The 24,778-nt window shown below is 27.7% G+C and overlaps 1 protein-coding gene across 2 annotated transcripts in view; it reads left to right on the top strand.

Annotated features, from left to right (window-relative positions):
* Window positions 1–24,778, top strand: part of LOC129955440 (uncharacterized) — a 182,421-nt gene that overhangs the window by 132,166 nt on the left and 25,477 nt on the right. Inside the window, exon 3 of one of the 2 annotated variants that reach the window (XM_056068224.1) lies at window positions 14,590–14,742. The exons of the other annotated variant lie outside the window; for it this stretch is intronic. The gene's annotated coding sequence lies outside the window, so the exon portion shown is untranslated. The remainder of the gene's footprint in view (window positions 1–14,589; window positions 14,743–24,778) is intronic. 2 annotated transcript variants of the gene reach the window in all.

Below are 24,778 nucleotides of genomic sequence, written 5' to 3'. Positions count from 1 at the left end.
ATAGAGCATGAATTATCGCCTTCTTCTCCGAGCTGTCGATTTATTCGAATTTTTATGTACCTATCGAGGAATAGCAGCTGATAGGATTATATAAATATTAGCACTTTCATGTATGCTGATTTGAGCATATGTTTTTTCTGTAATAGATAAATTGTCATTAGAATTTGTTTATCTAATATTATGAGGCTCTCTTTTAAGAAAGTTTTTTTTCCCAATTTATTTTTAACAAGAGATCCCCCCCCCCGAAAAGTAATATTTCAAGAAAGCTATTTTGAACCGTGTTTTATAATCCTATTTCTTATCTTAATGCAGAAGTTTGCGCTGCTGACATTTATATATATAAAGCGACAGCGTTTTATTTTTATATATTAGAGTTAATGTGATTTGAGTTTAATGTTTTTTTTAAAGCATTTGCAATTAAATTTCCAAAATACGTTTTCATTATTATATTTTGAATGAAAAATTCGTATGCTATAATAGAATTGACGGTTTGGGAAAGCCTGTGAAATGCCTTAAAATCGACAGCAGCTAAATATGAATACGAGAATCATATATTTGTGTTGGTTGGGAATATTGTTACTTTCGAATCAATTTTTAGGCCTTGATTAATTAATCTTATTTTTCTAATTTTATCTGATTTTTTGAAATTTTATTTACTTATAGCAATAGAAGCTCTAGGTGTTTTTCGTCAATAATTTTTTAATTTTGCGCATTTTCAACTAGATGAGTTCGTTGTCTCAACTATTCTTCTATTCAACTTTTCAACATTCCGCGCGTTCGATTTTACAGTAATTATTCAAAAGTTGAAAATCGTTAAAATCTATTTTATATAAGACGTAATTCATGATCATTTAGACACAATACATTTATCGATGCAAAGTGAAGATATTTCTTTAAATTATTCAATAAATCTGCTAATATCATTGACTTCTTGTGACATTGGTAATTTATACTTAAACGATCAGCGAACTGCCTACAAAATATAATTTAAACAAGAAAATCCATGTATTTAAAGTAATAATAAAAACCGATTAACCAGTGACCTAGTCCCAACCATTTGTCCGATTTCGCTAATTTTCGTTCCATGTGAAAACTCATAGACCCCAGGTACATCATCAGCAGTAGCTTAAGTCTCCTCCTTTTCTTTTCGAAAAAATTTGCCAAATAAATTTGGCAGAGCTTCGACCTCAATAATTCGACCGATTTCACCAATTATCGTCGCCAATTAATCGCCATTTTGAAGAATAACAAGACAATGACGATGACCTATCATTATTTACAATTATAATTTAAAATTATCTTCTTTCTTTTGTTGTGAAAAATGTAGATTTTTTCAAAATTGGCTAACTTGACTAAATTAATCTTATTAATAGTAGGTTGCTTTTGGTGACCATATTAATTACATTAAAATAGCATGTCGGTCAATTTTGATTTAAATACAACAGAACAAAAGCACAGAACAAATTCCTATTTTAAATTATGTTTGCATAATAATGATAGAACAACTCTGGTTGATTGGCTGTATTGCTAAATGAACTGCCAAAATTGATCTGTTGTTGAGGTTGGGAACTCTATGTTTTAATTTGCAATAACTCGAAAAAGGAAGCAAAAGGGGTAGATGACTCTTGATGACGTATCTAGAAGTGTCTTGAGTTTTCATGTAAAATAAAAATTGATAAAATCGGTAAACAAGATTTTATATATAGTTGTTGTTAGGAAACTGTTGAAGGGATGTCGAAGTTTTCCCCCATAGGGAATAAAATAATGCTCTTGAGATTTATCTCAAAAATAAATAGTGGTAGAGTGCACAGAACGGACCGTAACGAGCTTAGTATCATTAACTTTCATATGAAATAAAAATCGATGAAATTGGGTAGTGGTTGTAGGGCAATTGGTTCCTTGGATTTGGCAATTATTTTAAATATATAAAGAGTGAGCTAGTGTTTTATTATTTACTATAAAATTTTCTAGTTAGTAATATAATGCTTTTTAAAATTGCATGCATTTTTTTTTTTTTTTTTTTTTTTTTTGCCAGTAAAGTTTTCAGTTTTGTCGTAATTTTGTACTGATAAACAGTCTGTTAGCTGAATCATTATATACTTTAACATTTTATTATGTATTAAAAATGTTTAAAAATCAAGTTTTAGAAGGGAACTTTTATAAATGTTCAAAATAGAATTTTTATAATTCAATTAGGTTTTATTGCACAATCTTTAATTCATTATTCATTATAAAAATGGTTTTCTGATAAGTTTGAAATATGGATTAGGCATGTATTTTACATGAAAAGTTAGGAGCTTTATTTTAAAATTAATGAAATAACCTCATTTAAATAATAGTGCATTTAGAATGCAATAAATTAGCTTTCGATGTAGATGTTAAACAGAAAAAAAAATGCCGCGATACCGTAAAAATACCGTCTTCCTCGCTATTTCTCAGTATGTGTATGATTCAAGTATAACTATTATCTTTTTTAAAATAATCGCTAAATATAAATATAACACACGCCAACACACATTTTGTTACTAGTGATTTTTTAAAAATTGATTTTATGTGCATTTGATGTGCTGACAACAAATGTGGCTGTTTTGCACATGAGGCTATGTTGTTATTTAAGAGATCAATTAAAAATTCTTTTCTTTAATATATAAAATTATTTAATCTACATTAGTTTAATTAATAAAAAGCAAATAAAAACAAAAAAATACCCTTTTTTTTTTTTTTTTTTTTTCATTCTCCGAAATTTTTTTCGGTTTAATATTCTTGAGTGAACTTTTTTTATGTATTTTAGCAAACTTTTACAGTAATTTGCAATCAGATCAGCATTTTATGTGCTCTATTTTTGGTTCTTCATGTTCTTTGTGTCCTTGTGAAATTGTGCTTCATTAATAGCCCTAAGGTTTTTAGGAAAATGACCCGAATAATTTTGCTTAAGGACATTAAATTTTAAAAAAATTAATAATTTTTGTAAAGAATTTTTATTAATTAAGAAAAAACACAAAATTCCTGTAAACTACTTACAGTAGTTTAATTAAAAATAAGAGCCAAATAAAAACAAAGAGAATAGTTATTTTATTAAATTTTGAAAGTTCTTTTGTTTGATATTCTTCGATGATCTTCGTTTACCCCCCCCCCCCCCCTTCTAACTGCAACAATGGTTTTCCATCAAATGAGTATCTCTGGTATTGGTCCTCCATTGTCTGTATGTCTTCGTTAAATCGTTTACCTTTGTTTATTCATAATTGTTCATTAGTATCGTCAAGATTTTTAGAAAGTCTCCCTGAATTGCTGCGAGAATAATGAATGTTTTATATTACAACCAAGATTTCTAGAACTGTTACGCCTATTGTTAAAGCAAGTCAAAATAATTTTTAGCTTTGTAGTTGGTTAGAAAATTCTTTACAACAGCAACAAATGAGATCCACGTTTCTGCTCTGTCTCACTCACAGAATTCACAAAATTAGGCTCATTTATGAGCTTCGATTAAGCGACCTTAAAAAAATTCGTCTTAATTTTTTCTTAATTATTCCATGCAATTTAGCTTTGTTTTGTTCTTTGTGTGCAAAGTAAGATCATCCTAATCAAGAACTGTTTGAGAATAGAAGAAGAAGGTGTTTCATTTACTCTAACTTTATATTAGCGGATGCAACATGCTTCTGTCTTGTCCGACTTCTTACTCAGAATTAATAATTTTTAATACATCCATCATGTTCTTTCTATTAAGATTATGAACATTATCTTGTACTATTTAATTCTTCTATCCGTAAGCACAACTAGATGGGAAATTTCTAATGGGCCCCTTTGTTGAGACAAGGAAATACTTCATCATCTTTCATTTCACTGAGAGTACCCATTGATGCTGTAAACTTTTTCTATTCCATGACTGTGTCATGAAAAATAATTTGCATGCCATTTCCTATCTATGTCATAGAGAAGATAAAGATTTTTACTTGTTACGGAATTTTCTGTGTGAGAACAAATACTAATATAGCCTCACATCTCCCACTTCTATTTCATGTGATTCTTCTGTTTGAGGAATAATTTGTTCTTAAAGTTTTTAAATATTTTATAATTTAACTATACTAAATTTGATTGAAAAACTCTGTTTCTATATATGAAATCAGCACATCAAATATATTTAAAATCATTATTCACTTAAGAAATGCGAGATATAAAAAAAAGGAAATCTTCGATCATTTAAAAAAATAGTAAATGGTATGAAATAAAAAGTATTATTCGTGCTCATTCTTTTTGAAAAGTCGTAAAGAATATTTGAAGATGTACAGACTTCCTTTAGAATTTTTTCCTGGCATAATATTTTTCCAATAGAATTTTTATAGCAGTGATATGAAATACCGTAGATAAAATTCCTTTTATTTTGCAGCCTTCTTTATAATATACTGTTTTGAAAAGGGATTATAATGTGGTGCATATATTTCCTATGTATTAGGGTATAAAATTTATATATTTATTTGTTTCTGATGACAATAAAATATTTTAATAATTTTAGAGCTCTTTAAATCTTTAACATATTTCTTAATTTAGCTTAAAAAATTGTTTTGACGGAAGTAGTATCATATAGAAATTAATTTGAGAAATATTAATTTTTATGTTTCATAATATATGCAGTCATGAATTATAAAATATTAAAAACTAAAAGGAGGGAAATGATAAAAATAAAATTGCTCTAAACGTTGTTTTATTAGTGTAGTAAGAGACAGGAAATATCTTTTTAAATAAAAAAAATAAAATAAAAATAAAGAATGTTATAAAGAAATTACGGCATAACGTAATCGTAAGAATTATCGAACGTAGTTCACTATATTGTAATCAATATATAGAACTATTTCAGAATTCTTGCATTTACCTTGATTTCTTTTGAAAATTGTTCAACGTCTGAAAACTCTTGAAATTAGTTCAAGACAAATTATGGATGTGAACATCTCGCTGAAGATTATATGCATTTGTTAATGGATTATGATATTTTTTTTAGCATTTTTAGAATTTTTGCTTTTTATATTATAAAAACATTTTTTTAATAAAATTAATGATTTTTTTTCTTTTCTAGGACAATTTAATTCTATTTTGCTTCGAATTTTGTATATTTATGATTTTTTTAAAGAAATAAAATTGTTAATTTCAAGAAACAAAATTATAAAAGTGAAGCAAAATTATTACTGAAGTAGTGATTATTTGAATTTTTTTTTTTTTGGCATATCAAGGAATTTATTTAAAATTTAATTTTTCTTATATTAGATAAATCAGCTCCTCCAGCAGATATTAAAGTTATGATCAGAACTTTAATATATCTTAAAGAATCGATAGAAATAGTTTAATTTTTATTTTTAAGTATTTCATCCTGCGTTTACTAGGAAACTATTTATATTTTTAGTTATAAAAATAGAAATATTTTCTTTTTACGTACATTTTTTAAATCGTCACATGTTGAAAATTTTATTCATGTTCGCTTTATTTTTATTTTCAATTAATTTACTTTTAATAATTCTGTTGAATTACTTATTTAGCTCGAATCAAGAAATCGTTTAAAGCAAAATACATTTATTTATTCATCGAAAATCTTATCACTCTTGTATATTTAATAAGCCTTACTAAAAAGGAAGATGAATAAATGTTATTAAAATACTTTTATTCCAGGTAATAGTAACAAATGGTGTCACCGAAACAGAAGGGCAAATACAGAATACGTGATACAGAAACGATCCGATACTTTTTTTTACCCATGTGATACAATATTACTCCTGCTTCTTCATATAGTATCACCAAACCTTAGATTGGTGGCTGATACTGATACGAATAAAATTTCTAATTTAGAATTATGCTTCTTCAGGAAAGGTGTTGCGGTCAATATGCCGGTTTTCTTGGTTTTGACAGGATTGATAGGTTGACTTGAGACGAGGAAAGGAAAGGCTTTTTTGCTGTTATAAATAGTATAAGAGAAAGCGGAGATTTTTCATTGGCATACGTACCGTTACATTGGGTAAAGGACAGTTATGGCGTGGGTAGAATTATAATTTTTTAGTGCTCATTTGCATGCTCATAGCATCGCCGAAGCAGGATGGCGAACTAGAGTATATCGGCGTAATGCTTTGTATCAGATTGATATAGTGGCACTTGAATGAAAACGAATGATGTCGACGAGATTACCCATCAGTATCATTCGTTCAAAACCTAATGCCAAATATCCGCTATTCAATCTGTATCATTTATATGTACTTGATATTCTTTATCTGTATTATTTATATGTACTTGATACTATCATTAACTAATAATTTTCAATTGGTTGAGTAATTAATACAACTCAAAACCAGGTAATCCTTTCCCAGTAATAGTAATATAGTTTAATTTAATTCAGTTTAATCCTGTTCTCCGATACATTTTTTTTAAAATTTGGATGCGAAGGAAATATGTACACTCCTTTGCAACAGCATAGTAGTAGAGATAAATTATTAACTTATTATTTTGAAAGTTGTGATCTTTTTAGCGTATTATTATTTGATGTATTTATTATTTTAAATAAATTTTATGATGAGATTGTTTTTTTTCTTCCTTTATATTCAATTAAGCTTTGATTGCTTAATTTTTTGAATAAATTGAGATGAATAAAATTTCTCTTTTAGAAAAAAGTAGGAAACATATATGTTCCTACACTATATTTAGTCGTTTGTATCTCAACGAAATTAAAGTAGCAAAAATCAAAACAGTGCAATGGAATACAAGCTATCAGATGATGCCATTGAAGGACGATCAACAATATTTGTATTTTATTGGCAAAATCATTAAAAAATTGTAGCAGCAGTCATTTTGCTCTGCTCTGTTAATGCAATTTAAAGATTACATTTAAAAAATCCAATTCTAAAGTACATTTTTGATTTGGCTACTTGATAATTTCATTCATTTTAACTAGATTATGGTAAAGACGTTTGATCGTCAAATTATCATTGAGTTTTAATGATAATTTGAAAACGATTTTCTTTCATCCATTGCTAAAAAAAAAAAAAAAAAAAAAAAAATTAAAATTTTGTTTCCATCCTTCACTTTATTATTTTTTATTTTTATTTTCAAAAACATGTTTAATCGTTATAATCTTGACAAATTATATTTGTTTCTAAAGCCTTTTGAAAAGCGAGACGTGCAGTTTTGAAATTTCAGTATTTAGTATATTGGTATTAATTATCTGTCAGCTTTCATGTTATGGGATATTTTCATATAAAAAAGAATTCTTTCTTTTCTCCTGTGCGTATTCAGCAAAATTTTAATATAATTTCGTCTGTAGCGATTGCATTCTTTATTTTTTTTTATTATGAAATAAAAATTATATTCTTCAGTGTAAAGATTGGCATATTCTTAAAAATGTAAAAGCAGTTTATATGTATGTATGTATGTATGTGTGTGCGTGTGCGTTTATGTATATATATATATATATATATATATATATATATATATATATATATATATATATATATATATATATATATATATATATATATATATATATATACACTAGACATACACAACTAGATTTTATATATATATATATATATATATATATATATATATATATATATAATATAAATCTTATGTAAATCTTATGTAAATCCCTCCGACTCCCCTATATTTATATATTAATTACATACTGTGTCAGATTTAATTCTTGAACGAACTTCTTCTTTCGAAGCTTCATTAAATCGATTATAATCCATTTTTTGCATTACCTAGTTGTCAGTGGTTTGACAACTAGATTATATTATAGATTGTTTAAATAAGATAAGTTTAATTGCAAACATGTTGTATGCTCATTTCAGTCAATATATAGATAAAGTAGAATTTAAATTTAATTTGTTTGTGAAAGAATACGATTCAGAACAGAATCCTGCCTTCATTACATTGAGTTAATATTTATTTTCGCCCTTGTGTCGAAAACGAATGTATATACAAATATAAAAAAAAGAGGCGAGTGAATGGCGGTAGGTCATTCCTCCGCGTTTCGCAAACTTTCATATGAAAATCTCTCACCCGCATCGAGTGCTTTATTAAGACGTGTACAAGTCTGGCTTCTCGCTCGAATATTGGATAACTCTAAGGCTTCTTATTTCTTTACTTAATTAAGATGGAATTTTGAAGTATTTGTGCTCTGCAATATCTCCCTATATAGAAAATTTCTTTGTCCCCCCCCCCCCCTTCTCATAGTAAAATATAAATTCGCGATGTGTGTTTACAGAAAGCCGATTTCGAGGGTTTTATTAAGTAAACTTAGATTTAAAAAAAAAATTAAGATTATATATTGTAGCAAATAAAAAATAAATAAATTCCGCTATAGTTATATGATCCCAAAACGCATTTCAAATAATATTTAATTCGGCATTTTTTTTTTTTTTTTTAAGTTTTGTCATTTCGTGTTTTTTTTTTTTTTTTTGTATGTATTAAAAAATTTTCTTATTTGTATTGATCTCATAAGTAGTGTTCACGAATACGTATTTCAATGTTTTTATGTGTGAGAAATCTTGAAAGAAAAAAAATTCCTGAATACAGACAGAAGGACAGATTTCGAAACTTTCCTTAGGAAATGTTCTATTTTTAAAGCCTACTTTTTGATAGTTGAAAAAATTGAATTAACCAGCTGCATTTAACAGATATTCAATCGAGTCTCTATTTAATGAAGTCTCATCATTCCAGTTAAAAACATGTTATAAAAAAATTCGCGGAATAGAAATTTGTTGTAATAGAAATAAGGTTGCAAGATCGAGAATGATAAAGAAAAGAGACTTAAACATGCTTATCCACTTTATTGATACATATTCTTAATTATAAAAAAAAAGTCTGTCACCCTATTTAGTACAGGTTTATTATAAAGAACATCTTTTTCATGAAAATGTTCACGTTTTTTCAAAGATGCAAACAAATTATTTGTAGCATATTCTTGAAACTGTAATCTCTTTTGTATTATTGTTAAAACTTTTCTTGAAAGGTTTTTTAATTACTTCTTCGTCTTCAATTTCATCACTCACTACATTGTCGTTGTTAACATTTTACAATATATCATATTTCGTAAAATATTCAGAAATCATGGCAGCGTGGTTAAATTTTACACCGATTTCAATAGCTCCTGTGTCTTTTAGATGCACCCCCCTCTTTTTTCTTTACAGCATTTGATTTAGTTAATTTTGCTTGAGTTTGCTAATCGTGCAATGTTCCAGGAGGAGGGAAATCAGAAAGATTTCTTATATAGAAATTTTCTTTCGTAATATAGAGAGCAAATAATATACAACTGCTTTCAAGGTAAAAATTCCGCAGAAAATTTCTTTACTGCATATAGATAGATATATTACATTGGCTGCTGATATCGTAAACTAAATTCGGTATATTAAACATCTTTAGCATATTTACGCAAAAATGAATGCCATTAAAATAGTAATGGTGTTAAATTATTGATTCATAATGAATATTTAAAGCGATTGCCTAAATTAATGAAATAACAATTCAAGACAAAAGTTTACTATGCCAACAAGCATTGATCTTGCTACAATCGCTGATAAAGAAACCTCTACTATTTTCATATGTACCAATGATAGCCAACTTTGATTATATAAATTTGAAATTACCTTTTGCACATTTGTTTTATGCAATTCTTTTAGATGAAATTCTAATATGTGTTTTTCATCTTTCGATAATTTAATGTTGAGTTCAGTAATAAAAAAAGTATCATGCAAACACATATTCATTGTTTCAGAAATATTATGCTTATTTTAATTAATGACAAAAATTATATTGAATTATGAATTAGTTGAATTACGAAAACTCTCTTCAGAATAACGAACTGCTTTTGTGTTGACTATAAAATAGCATCTATATATATTAAAACGCTAACATACGTGGTACAAAAATCGCTCTTAGTATTTATTATCGATTTGCAACGGTCAATTGACAACTAACTATCGTATGAATTTCAGACTGCATGATTGAATTGAACGCTTCGAATAGAGCTGAAAAATATTATTAGAAATGTTTTAGGGTTCACCGTGTCACCAAAATGTCTATTGAGTCAGTGGATAAAATATATTAATGAAATAAATTAAATTAAATTAAATATAAAAAAAACAGACTTCAAATGATAATTTTAAACCAGCGCAAAAGCAGACTTAAATGCCGCCAAATGTTTAATCGTTATGCCTTGCCTATGGAAATTCATATCTTTTAAAACAATTATCTTGCAAAAATGATCTCTGTATTATCTTAAGATTAAAAAATTACTTATCTGATGATATTAATTCTATTTCCTACAGTTCTCCCCCTAATTTTAAGAATATTTTTATATCAACTTGATGCACTATATGTAACATTGTTTTTGTTGGTATTCAAGCTCATTCATCAAAACGTGCTATGGCATAATTTTGAGAGTCGTTAACTGCGTTATAAAATATATAATTTTCGCTTTTGTATGTGCACTTTTTAAATTTCAGTAAACTAATTCAATTGAAATCATATTTTTCAGTCATATCAAATAAAAAGATGAATTAACAAAACTTATTCCATATGTAGTGATTGGACTTTGAAGCGTTAGAAAATAAACGTTCATAGATGGCGCTAGGCAACTAGCGCGAGTGTAATTCAAAGAGTGAGGTCATTCGAGTGTTTGCTCTTGGAGGAGAAGGAGTTACTGAGCAGAGTAACTCGAACGAATCTGCAATAAATTTGTTAAGTTTTCTATTTGCCTAATTTTTTTCAAAGCACTCACGAACCAGCCACGACACCATACTAATAATTTAACTGCTAAAAAGTCATTATTCCGGCGAACAGACTAATTGCCAAAGACGACTAGTTTTATACAAATATAAAAGCTATGATTACGTAACCAGTCAATAAGTATTCGTAACTTTATTAACCTGTGTATATTTCCATGAATTAATAAAAAATCTCTCAAGCTAATAAAATAAATAATAAAAACAGTGCTTGTTTTTATAATATATGAAAGAAGTAAGATATAATAAAGGGTTTGTATAATGTAAGAATTACTTTTAAATATAAACATAATAATAATATGTAAGCAGTTGAATTAACAATTTATCCTTGGAATTTTTTAAAATTGTAATTTAAATGCTTTTTATGAAATAAGAAAAGAATTCACCAAGAATACGGAACTTTTTTCATCTCTTGGTGTAATCAATATATTTTTTTTAACGTTGTTGATATTGGAGAATAAGTCTTCTTTCACATGAGAGATTTTAATTAGCTTGAACTAAAGAATAGTTTGCTATTTGAAAATTCAAAAATTCTGAAACACCTCATTTTTAAAAGTTGGAACGTTGTGTTGAGTGCTGCGTTATTTACACTATGTATACTTCAGAATTTTTAAAAGAAATATTGTTATTGATGTTCATGTTTAAATCCGAATAAAAATTGTGCAAATAATAGTAGCGAAAAGAATTTGTCCTCAATGAACAATAGATTTAAAAAGTTTATGAGCATTAAATGGCGAATATTCAGAATTAGATAAAAATAGATTGTAATTTGTATAAATCAAGGCATAGTAATAAATATTTGAATAATTGAAAGGAATTCTTACAGTATGTATATTTCATATATGAAATTAGGTAAAAATTAGTGTATAAATAGTATATATCTCAAAATCTCACAAAAGCTCAATGAAAATAATTTTAAGTATATATCTACTGTTCAAGAAATTTTCTTTTTTCCGTCTTTTTTGTATCCCGTTTTGAAATTAAAATATTTAATTGGTTGAATAATTTTAACTAATTTCTGAAAATGATAGAACTGTCTGTTGCATCTTTTAACTTCCTAACAAAATGAGTTAGATAATTCAACTAATTTCTCACTTGAAACTACCGACAGAATATTTTTCAAATTCAATACAGTTGTGGACATGAAATAGAAAACATTTAATTAATTAATAATTGGATATTCTGTTCCACAAATAAATCAGAAATTAGTAGACATATTATTTTTTAAAATAAGAAAGATCCTAAAAAGTGAGTTTTTCATTTAAAAAAAAATGACCTTTTTAAGTCTGTTTTACTCCCTTTAATTTCACTTATGCATCTTTGAAAGAAATTCATTTCTACCTCATGCTTTTCGAAAAACTTTTCTTATCCATTATGCATGAAAATATCAATCAAAGAAAAGAAATTCATGTAGCTTCAAAATTTTATCTTCCTGCACCTAGGATTAGAAGTTTCTTGTATGAATTGATATGCTAGAAAAATCAATTAATAAAGCATAAGCATATTACTTTATTGTACTTTTGTTGTCTTAAATTTATATCCTTTTTAACACAGCAAGGAAAAAACTGACTTTGTTTAGCCGCTGTACAAACTTATAATTTCTGTTTTGAAATCATATAAGATGTGTTGTTTTATAATGAAATTTCTTAAAATACAGCTGAATTAAGGAAAATAATAGAAAACCACGAAGAAAATTGTCCCAGGTTCTTTATCTTCATATTTCAATTTAGTGCTGGTATACTTTCTTATGGTATGGGTAGATTTTCTTGGACTGTCTCTCATACATGACCAATTAGCAGTTACATTATATTTATTCCTGTAATAATTTTAATGCTACCAGGTTTGTTACCTTCTCATATGATTTGAACATAGTGTTTATAATGTAGCAAAATTTTGGATAGTATCGTAACTCCAAAGTAAATAATTTTACTACTTTTTGTGTAGTAATAAAAATAATGTAATAATATTTATTTATTTAGTTACACTTGCATTTAATTCTGCTTTATGTCAGTAATTTTTTTATCGAGATTTGCTTTAACAATGTATGCTAGTTAAATTTGGAATCGACAGAAGATCTATATGCGCGCACAACTTTTTCAGTACACGTCTAAAAATTCTAAACTAAAGTATTTTATCATTGTATTTTTGTTGTCTTAAATTTATATTCTTTTTAACATGGCAAGAATCCTTTTTAATTCGGCACTTTTTATCATGCCAAAACAAGAAATTATATATTTTCTGAATGAAAGTCGTTTAAAATTTTTTTATTGGCCATTTTACTGCGACAAATTTGAGTAAAGACTGACATTATTTCTTTAATTTTTCTTGCTTTTCCTTTCTCAACATTGTTTTTAATCTTTTGAATGATGATTGTCTCTTTCCTCCCCTTATTAAATGCAATCATAAATTACAGAGTAAAGGTTTTACATTTTCTTGCAATTACAGGATCTTAAAAATAAGCTGTATGAAATCAAAAAGGCTCATAGAAAACAGTATAATCTTATTATTTTTTTATTTTATTTTAGTTGAAGGAAATTGTCCCAAAATTTGAATGATCATTATAGCATTTTGTGTTAGAGCTATTAAATTTGTATCCTTTAAATTGTTTTGCTATTAAGTTTAGCTGTTTTAATAAGCATATTTTAAAATAAGAAAAACAATCAAAAAATTTTAAAACATTTTATTAGTTTTTATTTAAATTTCAATTGAGAGGGTTAAAAAATCGATGTCTTTGTATAATACTACTTAATTTCATGTAATATTATATAAAAGTAATCTTCAGTGAAACTTTTAAAAATTTAAAACAAGTTGTAGATTACTAAAAAGAGGATACTTGTTTTATAATGTGTGCATCAATATAATGCATTATCATTAATATTAAATTTGCCTTTAAATCCTGATTAATTTTGCTGGTTGTTCGATATTTTAACGCATGTATAACGCAATTTTATCAAAAATAAAATCAAGTCATAAAATTAATTGCGTTACTTGAGTACCCTTTTCAATTTAAACATTCCTTTGTCTGTACTCATTAATTTATTATGAAATAATATGCGCAAACTTTATGAATTATTTTCGGAATTTTATTATTTTAACAATGTGAAAAATTATGCAGGAATTTAGGTTTTATGCATTTTATAGCAAAATGTCATTGAAACGTTTATTTTTTTTATTGAATTTATTTTTTAAAAATAATTTTCTCTGTAAGATTTGGAATTTTTTTAAAGAAATGGTTAGGCTTCCTTAAATAAAAGGTTTCGAGAATATTATTTATATATCGCAAACCTTTCATTTCCTGTTAGTGACGCTTTTTTAAAAACTTTTTTTACCAAAACTGCTTCAAGCTCAGTGCCATTACTTTATAACTGATTTAATTTTATTTAAATTAGATGTGAATAATATTTAAATACTTAGCTTTTGTCATTTAAAATGAATTGAAAATCAACCTTTTAAGATACTTTTTTTTTTTGTTTCAGTTGCGTAATTGTTATTATTTGTTCTCTGTTTGTAGTTTCCATTAATGATGTTCTTGAATACTACCTGTTCGCACTGGCAGGTTCTACGTAACAGAGATATTAAAAAAAAGCAAGTAAATTCATTTCATTAGAAATATATTCATTAAAATGGAAATTATAAATTCAATTAATTTGTTAATATATTTCATCTGTTCTTTTCAACTATTTAAGACATTTCAGTATTTTCTATAGAATTATTGTAGAATTATGATGCGAAATTCTAATAATAATGCAATATACTGTTAATTGCATGGGACTAATTGCATGCGTGGAATTAGTTTTTCTATTTCAAAAAATATGTATAACTTTTTCTGCAGGTTCAAAGGGAAGGGACGATTATTAAATTATTGATTGGAAAGGAGATGAATAGAGGCATCTAATGTTATAAGAAGCACAGCAGTTCCTAATTGTTTTCTTAAAGTGGATGATGTATCAAAGAGTGTTCTGCAACTAATCAAGGAAATATGCTGGTAGGCTTTCTTTAACTGTCTTTTAATTGTTAATGAATTGCAAAAATATGACATTCAAGCTTTGTTTTTGGTGATAATATAGTTTGAATTTCTTTCTAATGCTATTTTCCTTATTGTTTTTAAATAAAAATTTTGTTAATTTGAATTGTAAAGCCTTTTCGGAGAAAAAAATTTTCAGATTATCTGGAATTCACTACACCTGTTTCGTCATCATGCGACTTGTTTTTCCATTTACCGAAAATGTATTTCGTTTCTCCCCTAAACAGTTGACAATAATATATTGTGGTGAAAGCAAGATCTTGCGAAGATAGATATTTACCAATTATTGGATTAATATTGCATCATCCAAAAAGTTAACATGAATGCGGTTTCATCAAAGAAAAGAAAAACTTACTCTGTAATAAAAATCCAAGAATGTAATGCTTTTACAATCTACTTCCTTTAAAAAAACAATATATCAGAATATATTAATTTCTGTTTTGAAAACAAAATGTTTATAGGAATTAGTGAAACTTGATGCCTTCTATTATCAGAAATTCTAAAATTTTATATCTATGTTGTGCCTTTTGGGATTTAGAATTCTTTCTGTCTTCTGAAGCGGGAAATCGATATGAGAAATTTGATAGATTGAATCCTTTTAATTCGTTTTTCATCATTAAATATATCCTTTGATTAATTCAGAAATGGATTAGTAAAAATGTTATTGTGTCTTTTGATGAATAGTTCTCAAATGAATGTCGTCTTTGAAAATTTATTGTTATAAAGAAAAGAAATTTTCTTTTCCTATTACTTAATTTTGAAATTTAATTTGCAATTTTTTTTTTTCATTTATACTGTCCTAAATTTTTGTGCTAATTACTAGATTGACCCGATATTCGATATGAGAAATTTCTATTCTGGGTGAGGGGAGCTTTTTAGAACATATCACTTTACGTTATCCCTCTTTTCCTCCTATAGATTCCGGGGAAAAAATAGTAGGTAAGTCATGGATCCCAAAGTGAACTAACATATTAAGTTATACCTGCATTTCACTATGCCATCTTTCTGTTTATCTATTCAAAAGCGTTATCACGTAGTGAACTATTGAAAGATTTGCCTTTTATGAATTCCACTCCTGACATCAATTAATCTTAAGATTAATTTTATTTTAAAACTCTACTGTAGTTTAATTTATTGATTTGACTCAAAGATTTTAGGTTTCGATATTGTTAAATCTTCCAATTGATGATGAATTGTTCTGATCTTACCTTCAAGTTACAAGGTGCCAGTTCCTTCATTTTGAAATTGCAAGAACTAACACTGCGTGTAAATAGTATAATATGCCTCGTAAGGATAAAAAAAATTGCATCTTGGCATGACCTGATGTTAAACAACTGACACGCATTTACTTTCTCTTTGGCATTTTTTGAAACGTAACTACAATGAAACTAGCTAATATATTTTATCTGATAAATTAGTTTCGTTTTATTTATATCAAGAAATAAATGGCTACTAGAGTGATTGATTGCATTTACTTATGACTTTTATTTGATATGCTTGCGCTTAGTAACGCTCAACTGTTTCTATATATATACAGGGTGTTGCCGAATTCGACCAACAAAATTCAGAGGTGTGATAGTAGGCATCAAGAGGATAAAGAATCACCATACAACTTGGGGTCGTAAAAGACGTTTAGGGGGTGAAAATCACAAGAATATAGAGAGTCGGAGAACTGTTGGAAACAGTAAAAAATTAATAATAATAAAAAAAAAACAAATAGTGTTTCAACTATAATTTTTTTTAAGTGAAAGCACATTCTTTTTTTTTTTCTTTTTCATGCTAGTAAATTGCGGATTTGATGATGTAGGGGTAGTAAATTACTGAAAACGAAAAAGTCGTTTAGAACTCATATTTTCAAAAATATTAAAACTTGAAGAAAAATAAAAGCTTGAAAATGTAAGGAATTTTATAGTCTATAATTTGATATAAGCGTGTAGTGTGAAAACTGGGGAGTTTTAAAGATATTCAAAGAAAACTAAAATCTGAACCAGAAAACATCGTTGCAACATCAGTACCGATGTTCGCAGAGGGCGTTGTCAAATTCGAAAGACAAATTCAAATCAAGGATGATAGGCATTAAGTAGAAGAAAAATTACCAGAAAACATAGGGTCGCAGGTAACGTTTTTCAATGAAATCGGGTGGAGTTCGCACTCTCGATGCTTGATGCCACACAGGAAGATGCACACTTTTCTACTAGAGTTTTAGATGAAGCCAGCTTACGAGATAAGGTGTCTTTAACTCGCAAAATGTGAATATTTGATCATTCGAAAATCCCCACATCACTATCTGGTCAAACGTACAACACAAGTTTGATATTAACATCTGGGCAGAGTCATCTAGGTTAGAGCACTAGCACATTTTAGTTACATTCATGAAATCGCAGTTGTTTGCGAATGAAGTATAACGGCCATCAATTCTACAATGCTCATTAATAAATACTAACTTGCTGCTTTTATTTTTCTCGAACGCTTGAAAAATTTACATACGAGGCTTCTTCTCGATTACCTTGTACTTAATCCTCGCATTCATAGGACCATTTTCTTCGCCAGATTCATTATCTTTTTGACGTCTGTTTTTGAGATTTTCACTGAATAAACGCAACCTGCGACCCTATGTTTTCTGGAAATTTTTCATCTACTTAATGCCTACTATCCTGGCTCTGAATTTGTCTTCCGAATTTGACAACGGTCTCTTCGAACATCGGTATTGATGTTGCAGCGATGTTTTCTGGTTCCCATTTTAGTTTTTATTGAATATCTTTGAAACTCCCCAGTTCTCACACTGCACGCTTATATCAAATTATAGACTATAAAATTCCTTACATTTTCAAGCTTTTATTTTTCTTCAAGTTTTAATATCTTTGCAAATATGGGTTCTAAACGACTTTTTCGTTTTCAGTAATTTACTACCTCTAGATCATCAAACCCGCAATTTACCAGCATGAAAAAAAAAAAAAAAATTAAGAAAGTGCTTTCACTTAAAAAAAATCATAGATGAAACACCATTTGTTATTTTTTATTAATTTTTTATTGTTTCCAACAGTTCTCCGACTCTCTATATTTTTGCGATTTTCACCAATTAAACGTCGTTTGGGACCCCATGTTGTATGGTGACTCTTTATCCTCCTGATGCCTACTATCACCCCTCTGAATTTGTCGGTCGAATTTGGCAACACCCTGTGTGTGTGTGTAATATATATATATATATATATATATATATATATATATATATATATATATATATATGAACGTTGCTTAGAAAACGCTTTTCTCTATAACAACTGAGTGTTTGGTATAAACGAATTTTCCCTTCATATATTTAACACAAACTCTTTCATCTGGCCTAAAAGTGCATTCAAAGCATCAAACACATTTTTGAAAAAAAGTTTTTAAGCATCTAACGACACCGAAATCACCTACTGAAGATTACACTAAGAGAATACATACAAATGTAAGCCTCTTTGTATTGAATATGGAAATTTTATGTAGTTTATTTTGATTATACGAATATTTTTTTTCTTTGATATTACCCATTTTCTGCAATATCTGTATTTGATAAAGAAGCATCCAAAATATTTAGGAATTGCAATCCATTGCAAATGTATATTTCATTCTCACTTTGTCCTCTCTCCGATTTTCGGTTTTGCTTCAGATTGACCGGATTCTCAAATTAATATTGTTCTAATTACTGACATGTTTTTCTAGAAAATGAAAATGTGTCAATTATTAATAAATATGCGAAAAGAGCATTGACCTCGGTCAGCACTCATAGTTAAAAGCAACTCACTCGGTAGTAGAAATTCTAGAAATTTTCCATTAAATTTCCATGAGGCATCACTTAGCATGTGAGAGACCCATATTTTTTATTCATGAACGCAGCATTCATACATTTATGTATGATTCTTCTTGCTCGTAAACACCGTGGCTTTTTTATCGCGCTTGCAACGGAGGATTAGTATGTGGAATAATTGTATACTTTTCGTCCTTAAATTCTCCGAGGCGACCAACAAGTGATTCTTTTTTAGTTCTTTTTACTTTTTTACGTCACGCGCTTCTTTGTCTCGATAATATCATTTCGGCGATTTCATATGTATTTTTTGGACCAAAAACGAGATTTTTTGTTTGAGCAAAAGTATGAAATGTAATTATTTTTCTAGTCATATTCTAATCTGGTTTTTAGTTAGATTAATTATTTATAATATTTGAATTTGATATTTTTTTGAATTTTTATGTTCAATTTGTAAAATTGAAATTACACTTCAGCAAAATAAGCTTGTTTCCGGCAGCTGGACATTGAAAATTGTAATTAGCTGCATTTAAAATTCGAACATATATATATGTGTGTGCGTGCGTGCTGTGCGTGTTTAATGATATTTTTAAATCTAATTTAAACTTTATTAAGTTTCTAATTTTTAGCTTCATTTAGCCCATATTAACTTCATTCTTAAATATTCTCTTATTTCCTGATCCCATTACACTTTCTCTATTTAATTAATTCAACAGAGGCGCTGTGAAAATGCTTAAAATTGCACTTTCACACGCTCCGAGTGAAGAGATAAAGAATGGCAAGCCTAGTACAATCTTTTAAAAGATCCCTATAATTTCCTTGTCTGTGGTCGACACGTGTAGGAAATCCCTATTAAAATCTCCCAGTTCACAGGGATAAAATTTTCATTAGCTTTCCCTCATTTCGTTCTGTGTTGTGCTCTTCGCTTCTGCTTGTACAAAAAGTCATGCCTCCCGGAATAGAAATGAAACGAAGTTAAAAATTCAAAGTGCCTTTTCTGTCTTCGGCCACGACTCTGCTTTAATATGTTGTTTTTCCAAAAAAATATATATCTTAATGTCTAAATAGTTTCGCTTTTTTACTTGTATCAAAAAATGTTTGGTTTTAACAACAAAAATATATAAATGAATAAAGCACCGCAAAATGTTTAAAGATTTATTTTTGTTTACAATTTAACATTCCCCCCTTTTGGGAATCCACTGAAATAGCACTCGTAGGAATGGTTGCGGTTTCTAATTAAGATTTAAAAAAATAAATTCAGATTATCGATTATGTGATTCTGAGGTTTGTAAGGTTCTAAAGACCTAATTTCAACGAAAAAGTTACTAAAATGCATATGATTGAAATGGTTATCCATTGTATTTGAAATATGGAAATCACAAAGATACACGTATTTTTTTTTTTTTTTTTTTCATTTATTGGATCAAATGATTGTGCGGTTAGCTTGCTAAGTACGGTGTTTATACCATACGTTTTTGCTAATTGTTGAAGAAAGTTTAAACCAACTAGTTGTTTGAACAGGTTTTAAATAAATGAATGAAATTAGAAATAAGATTTTTTTTTCTATATATAAAAATGAACTTAATTGAAATCTAATATAGAATGATTCTAAATCATGATACACTTGAATTTCACCTCATCATAAATTCCTACTAACTTTGAATGTAAATTGTGAATGTGAATTAGTTACAAGGATTTTTCATTTATTTCACAGATTTCTATAAACATTAATGAAATAACAGATGATATGATAAAAATTGCAGATTATGGAGAAATATTTGCTTTATTTCTAAAATGCTTCTAATTTCTGTTAAAAATTATTTTTGAATGAAATTTACAAGTTTAATTTTTACACTTAGTAAATTGGCAGAATTACTAAAATTCATTTTTTCGGACTGTAAATATGTTTCAATTACATGTGAAAGGAAATCTTAGATACATTTTATATTTCAAAAACAAAAATAGCAATAAAAATTTTATTCGAAATGAGACAAATTACGCTCTCGCAACTATTATTTTTATAATTCTGCGTAGTAGATTAGGAATAGCCCTTCATTAATTGTCTGTTGCTTTCTTCCCATGTTGTAATCACCTGTGCGTTTTTATGTTATTGAAAATATGGAAGTACCATTTAGGAATGTAGACAAAGGAATTTTAAAGCAATTGTTTTGAAAAGCTTCCGGTTGCAAAACATTAATTAATTGTTGGGCAATTGTATATGAATGCTAAGTGAAATTCAATATTTAAAAAATAGAAAGAAAAGCGATTTTAAAGATTGTGCATTTCACTTGAAGTGCATTGTAGCGTCACTTATTTGATTCTTTTATTAAAAAGACTCTTTTTGTTGGGAGTGAGCAAGCTAATACTAATGCACGTATTTCAGTTACGCTAACTTTCATAGTAATTTGGTTGTTTCGCGTCTTTGTGTCTCTTCTAAATTTTGACTCGTAAAGAAATATGACATTGCATATTGTAGTTGCTCTTTAATTGCCGCAATTTCGTATAAAATTTTTTTTGTGAGAAATGTGGAAGAGAATGTTGCACTTTTAAACGGTTTTCTAAATTTATTTTTTTATTGTCATTGGTACAACATAGTATTGTACCTTTGACCTGAAAAACAAATATGCATTTAATTGTTTCAAATAATAAAATAACTGTATAATTCGTACTTTTCTATTTAATAATTAAATTCGTCCCTCTTAAAATATAGTAATTATTTTTACTATTTAATGAATGAAAATCTGCAGTAGTCTCGCAGCAATTTTTTTTTCTTTCCATTTTTGTTGGTAATTCATGATAGATCGACTTTTGTTACTTTCTCTCATTCAAAAAGAAAAATATTGTTATCATAAAAAAATTAAAAAATGTATCAGAAATTTTAATAAATCTCCAAATTTCCAACTTTTTGAGTCCAAAAAACTTATTTTTGGTATTATGTCTGTCTATCTGTGAACTCAGTATATCTAAAACTCTTAAAGTTAAGTGGTTGAAATTTGGTATGTTGTCTTAACAATAAAATTGTAATTTTTTTTATCAAATTTTGAATGAAATCCATTCTTAAGCAGAGTGTGCATTTGAAAACGATAATCATAAAATATAAATAGCTTGATCGATAAAGTTTGGTACAATACAATTCTGTAGTAAATTAATTGATGCCGTAGAAATCTGTATCAGTTTTAAAGCAAATTCATCAAGGTATTGACCTCAATCGATCTTTAAATTCGCTTACGTGTAAACACAATAATTCAAAAGCACAGCAGCTTAGCTAAATGAAATTTGATATGCAATCTTTTTACGAAAATTGTGACCTTGTATCAAATTTTGGGATCAGTCATTCTGTAAAAATAGCTAAAATACACAGTCTGTTTTGTTGACTATACTACTAAGCACAAAAGTGCTCTTTTGTGGAATCTTGAAAATAGAAATCTCTGCACTCATATGGCCGTGGCCTTGCCCAAGATCCACAATATTTATGCGAGATAAAGGATGATAATACTTTTATTATAATGCATGCAGGAAAGTTTTCGGAGACCATTCTTTCTGGTGTTTTTCAATGGCAATATTTGATTTTCAAGTCCTAAATGTCAAAAGGTATCTACTTATATAAATTCTTGCTTTTCAAATTTTTTGTGGTAGAATCATCTCTAACTGGATAGGGTCCAATACATTTAACATTTTTTTTTTTTTTTTTTGTTAATTTACAGATTAAACCTTTTAACATTAAGACATTGCAAAATTCCGTATATTAAATTATACAATGAGTTATTCTTAAAACTCAGTAGTATTTTAATTCATCATCCCTTTAAAAATAAATTTCTTATCTATAAAGGTACGAGAAAAATGTGCTCTCTGCACCCACAGATATTGTCTATTATTACAATGAGTTTTCAAATTGATATGAAAATCCTGTGTGATGAAAAGGCAGTTAGAGATGACACATAAAAATAATCAACTATCTCACAATTTAATAAAATCTTTATTCAAATATGCCATTTCCCACTAAATAAAGTTGTGCTTTTGACCTGGTCAAAGAAATGACACATCACAGTGGTCAAAGTTACAACATGGCACAGTTCCATATTTAAACCTCTGACTCATTTCTGGTTAGGACCGAAAAAAACCCCAGTTTATACGCAAAATATGATTATTAGTCTGTCTTGGCATACACTGATATCATTTCTTAAGAGTACCAAAAAAAATTATGAAGCAAAAAACGATTTTCGTGTTATTTATTTTTCAGTGGTGATATCAATAAATAATAATAATAATAATTTTATTCACCACAATAACATTTATTTCCAAAAGCAATAATTTAAACTAAGCATTGTGATGGATATCTTTGTACTAAATTCACAAACTTCCAAATTTTTTCAGTTGATTGTCAATTTTGTCAATTGCGAACACAGATTGAAATGGTCAAACGAACAACTCTGTCTCCTATTAATCTGTGAAATTAAGTTTTGTTTGTAACCACTTAACGTTACTTTAACTTTTGGGAAATTTTCGTATGAATGTAAGTTAACGCCCTTTGAACAGACCACACCTCTGAAGCAGATAGTGAAAATAACAGAACGATCTAGTTCAATAAAATAAAACATTATGCTATTAATGAAATTTTACTTCCCTTTATTCACCTCTCGTCCTTTAATACCCGTCTAGACAAATAAATGAATTATCGCTTTTCTTTAGCCCACGATATCGAACTGATGTTTGCTTGTATTTCTATGCTTCCTTTTCATACGAAGCCGCTAAGCATTTATTTATTCATTTTTTTTCCTTCTTGTAATCGTTTTCTTTATTTTTGCAAAGAAACATGTCTTGAATAAAAAATGAGATGATTAGTAATTCATTTTTTGTTCATTGAACTTTCTACTCACTGCATGGAATTATAAATAGAGTTTTATAGCTATAGTAGAAAGATTTTTCAAATTACTACGTTTTTGTAATAGTAGTAGTAAAGGCATAATTTATTTGATGATTATCTTATCGTAAGTTATCAAAGATTATCGTAACCACAAGATATTTATTTTGTATTTATTAAAGCCGTAAAACAATATTTCCTTTATTAATTCTACGTTATGCAAATGGGAACCAATCCTGAATTTTGAGATAACTTTTGTCAATTGCACTAATGGAATAGAATTTGTTATATAAAGTCGTAAACTTTAGTCGATGGAACATAAAATTATTTATAATGCAACTATGTTGGGGAAATGGGGTTTTGACTTTATGTAAAGCTTTGTATAAAAAAAAATCTATTATAGAATCTCAAAATATTTACGTTGATTTAAGCTGGCATCAAAATATTTGTTCGTTTTACTTGATAACTGGATTTAATTCTTAAAAGAGAGTTTTTTTTCCCGTTGATAACATTTTGTTACAGGTTCCTATTACAACCATTTTATAATATATTCAATAATATAATACTAATGCTTTGATTAAAAGAAAACAATCAATAATTAAATTATGTTTCTATTTGAATATTTCATAAAATGTGCATATTTTTATAATTTTGAGTACCATTATAGTTTTTCCTTTTTAATTTGAAATAGTAAAGCTGTTGTTTAATTTGTTTAAATTGCGAAAGATAATAAAAATCCTTGTCGCTAAAATCGTCCTCTTTTTTAAGAGAACAATCTGTTTTAATATTTTTAATATGAACTTAAGTTTTAGCGCTAGTAAGATTTTATTTTATATAATATTTGTTATAAATGGATTTGCCTATTTAAGTATTTGATTCTTGATTTATTTTGGTGCTACATTTCTTCTTTATTGCATTGATTATCATCGAAAATTTCAAATTCATTTATGAATCTGATCTCCGTAGTATTAAAAAAAAAATTTATACGCCTAATCAGAGAAAGCTATTTTTCACCATGACTGCTAAAATGTTCATTGAAATAAACATCTTTCATTAAAAAAACAAAACAAAACAATTGAATAACTAGAAAATATTAAAAAGAAACTTGCTGTATAACATGTTTACTTTAAGAATTTTATAAGAGGAAAAAAGAAAAAAAAAGTATAGATGTGGTTATCGATTTTTTCCCCCTTTCTTCTTAGTTTTGTGCGTATTTAATTTCACCCATTTCCAAATTTGAAACCAGAAATAGTTGTTTTTAATTCTTATGATATTAGATTACCTGCAATTTTTCTCCCTCGCAGCTCATTTTCTGTGCGCGGGGGTTGGGGTGAAATTCAATTCCATTT

The sequence above is a fragment of the Argiope bruennichi genome, chromosome 2 (genome assembly GCF_947563725.1).
Source record: "Argiope bruennichi chromosome 2, qqArgBrue1.1, whole genome shotgun sequence".
NCBI classification, from domain to species: Eukaryota; Metazoa; Arthropoda; class Arachnida; order Araneae; family Araneidae; genus Argiope; species Argiope bruennichi.
This window is presented reverse-complemented; position numbering and strand designations above follow the sequence as displayed.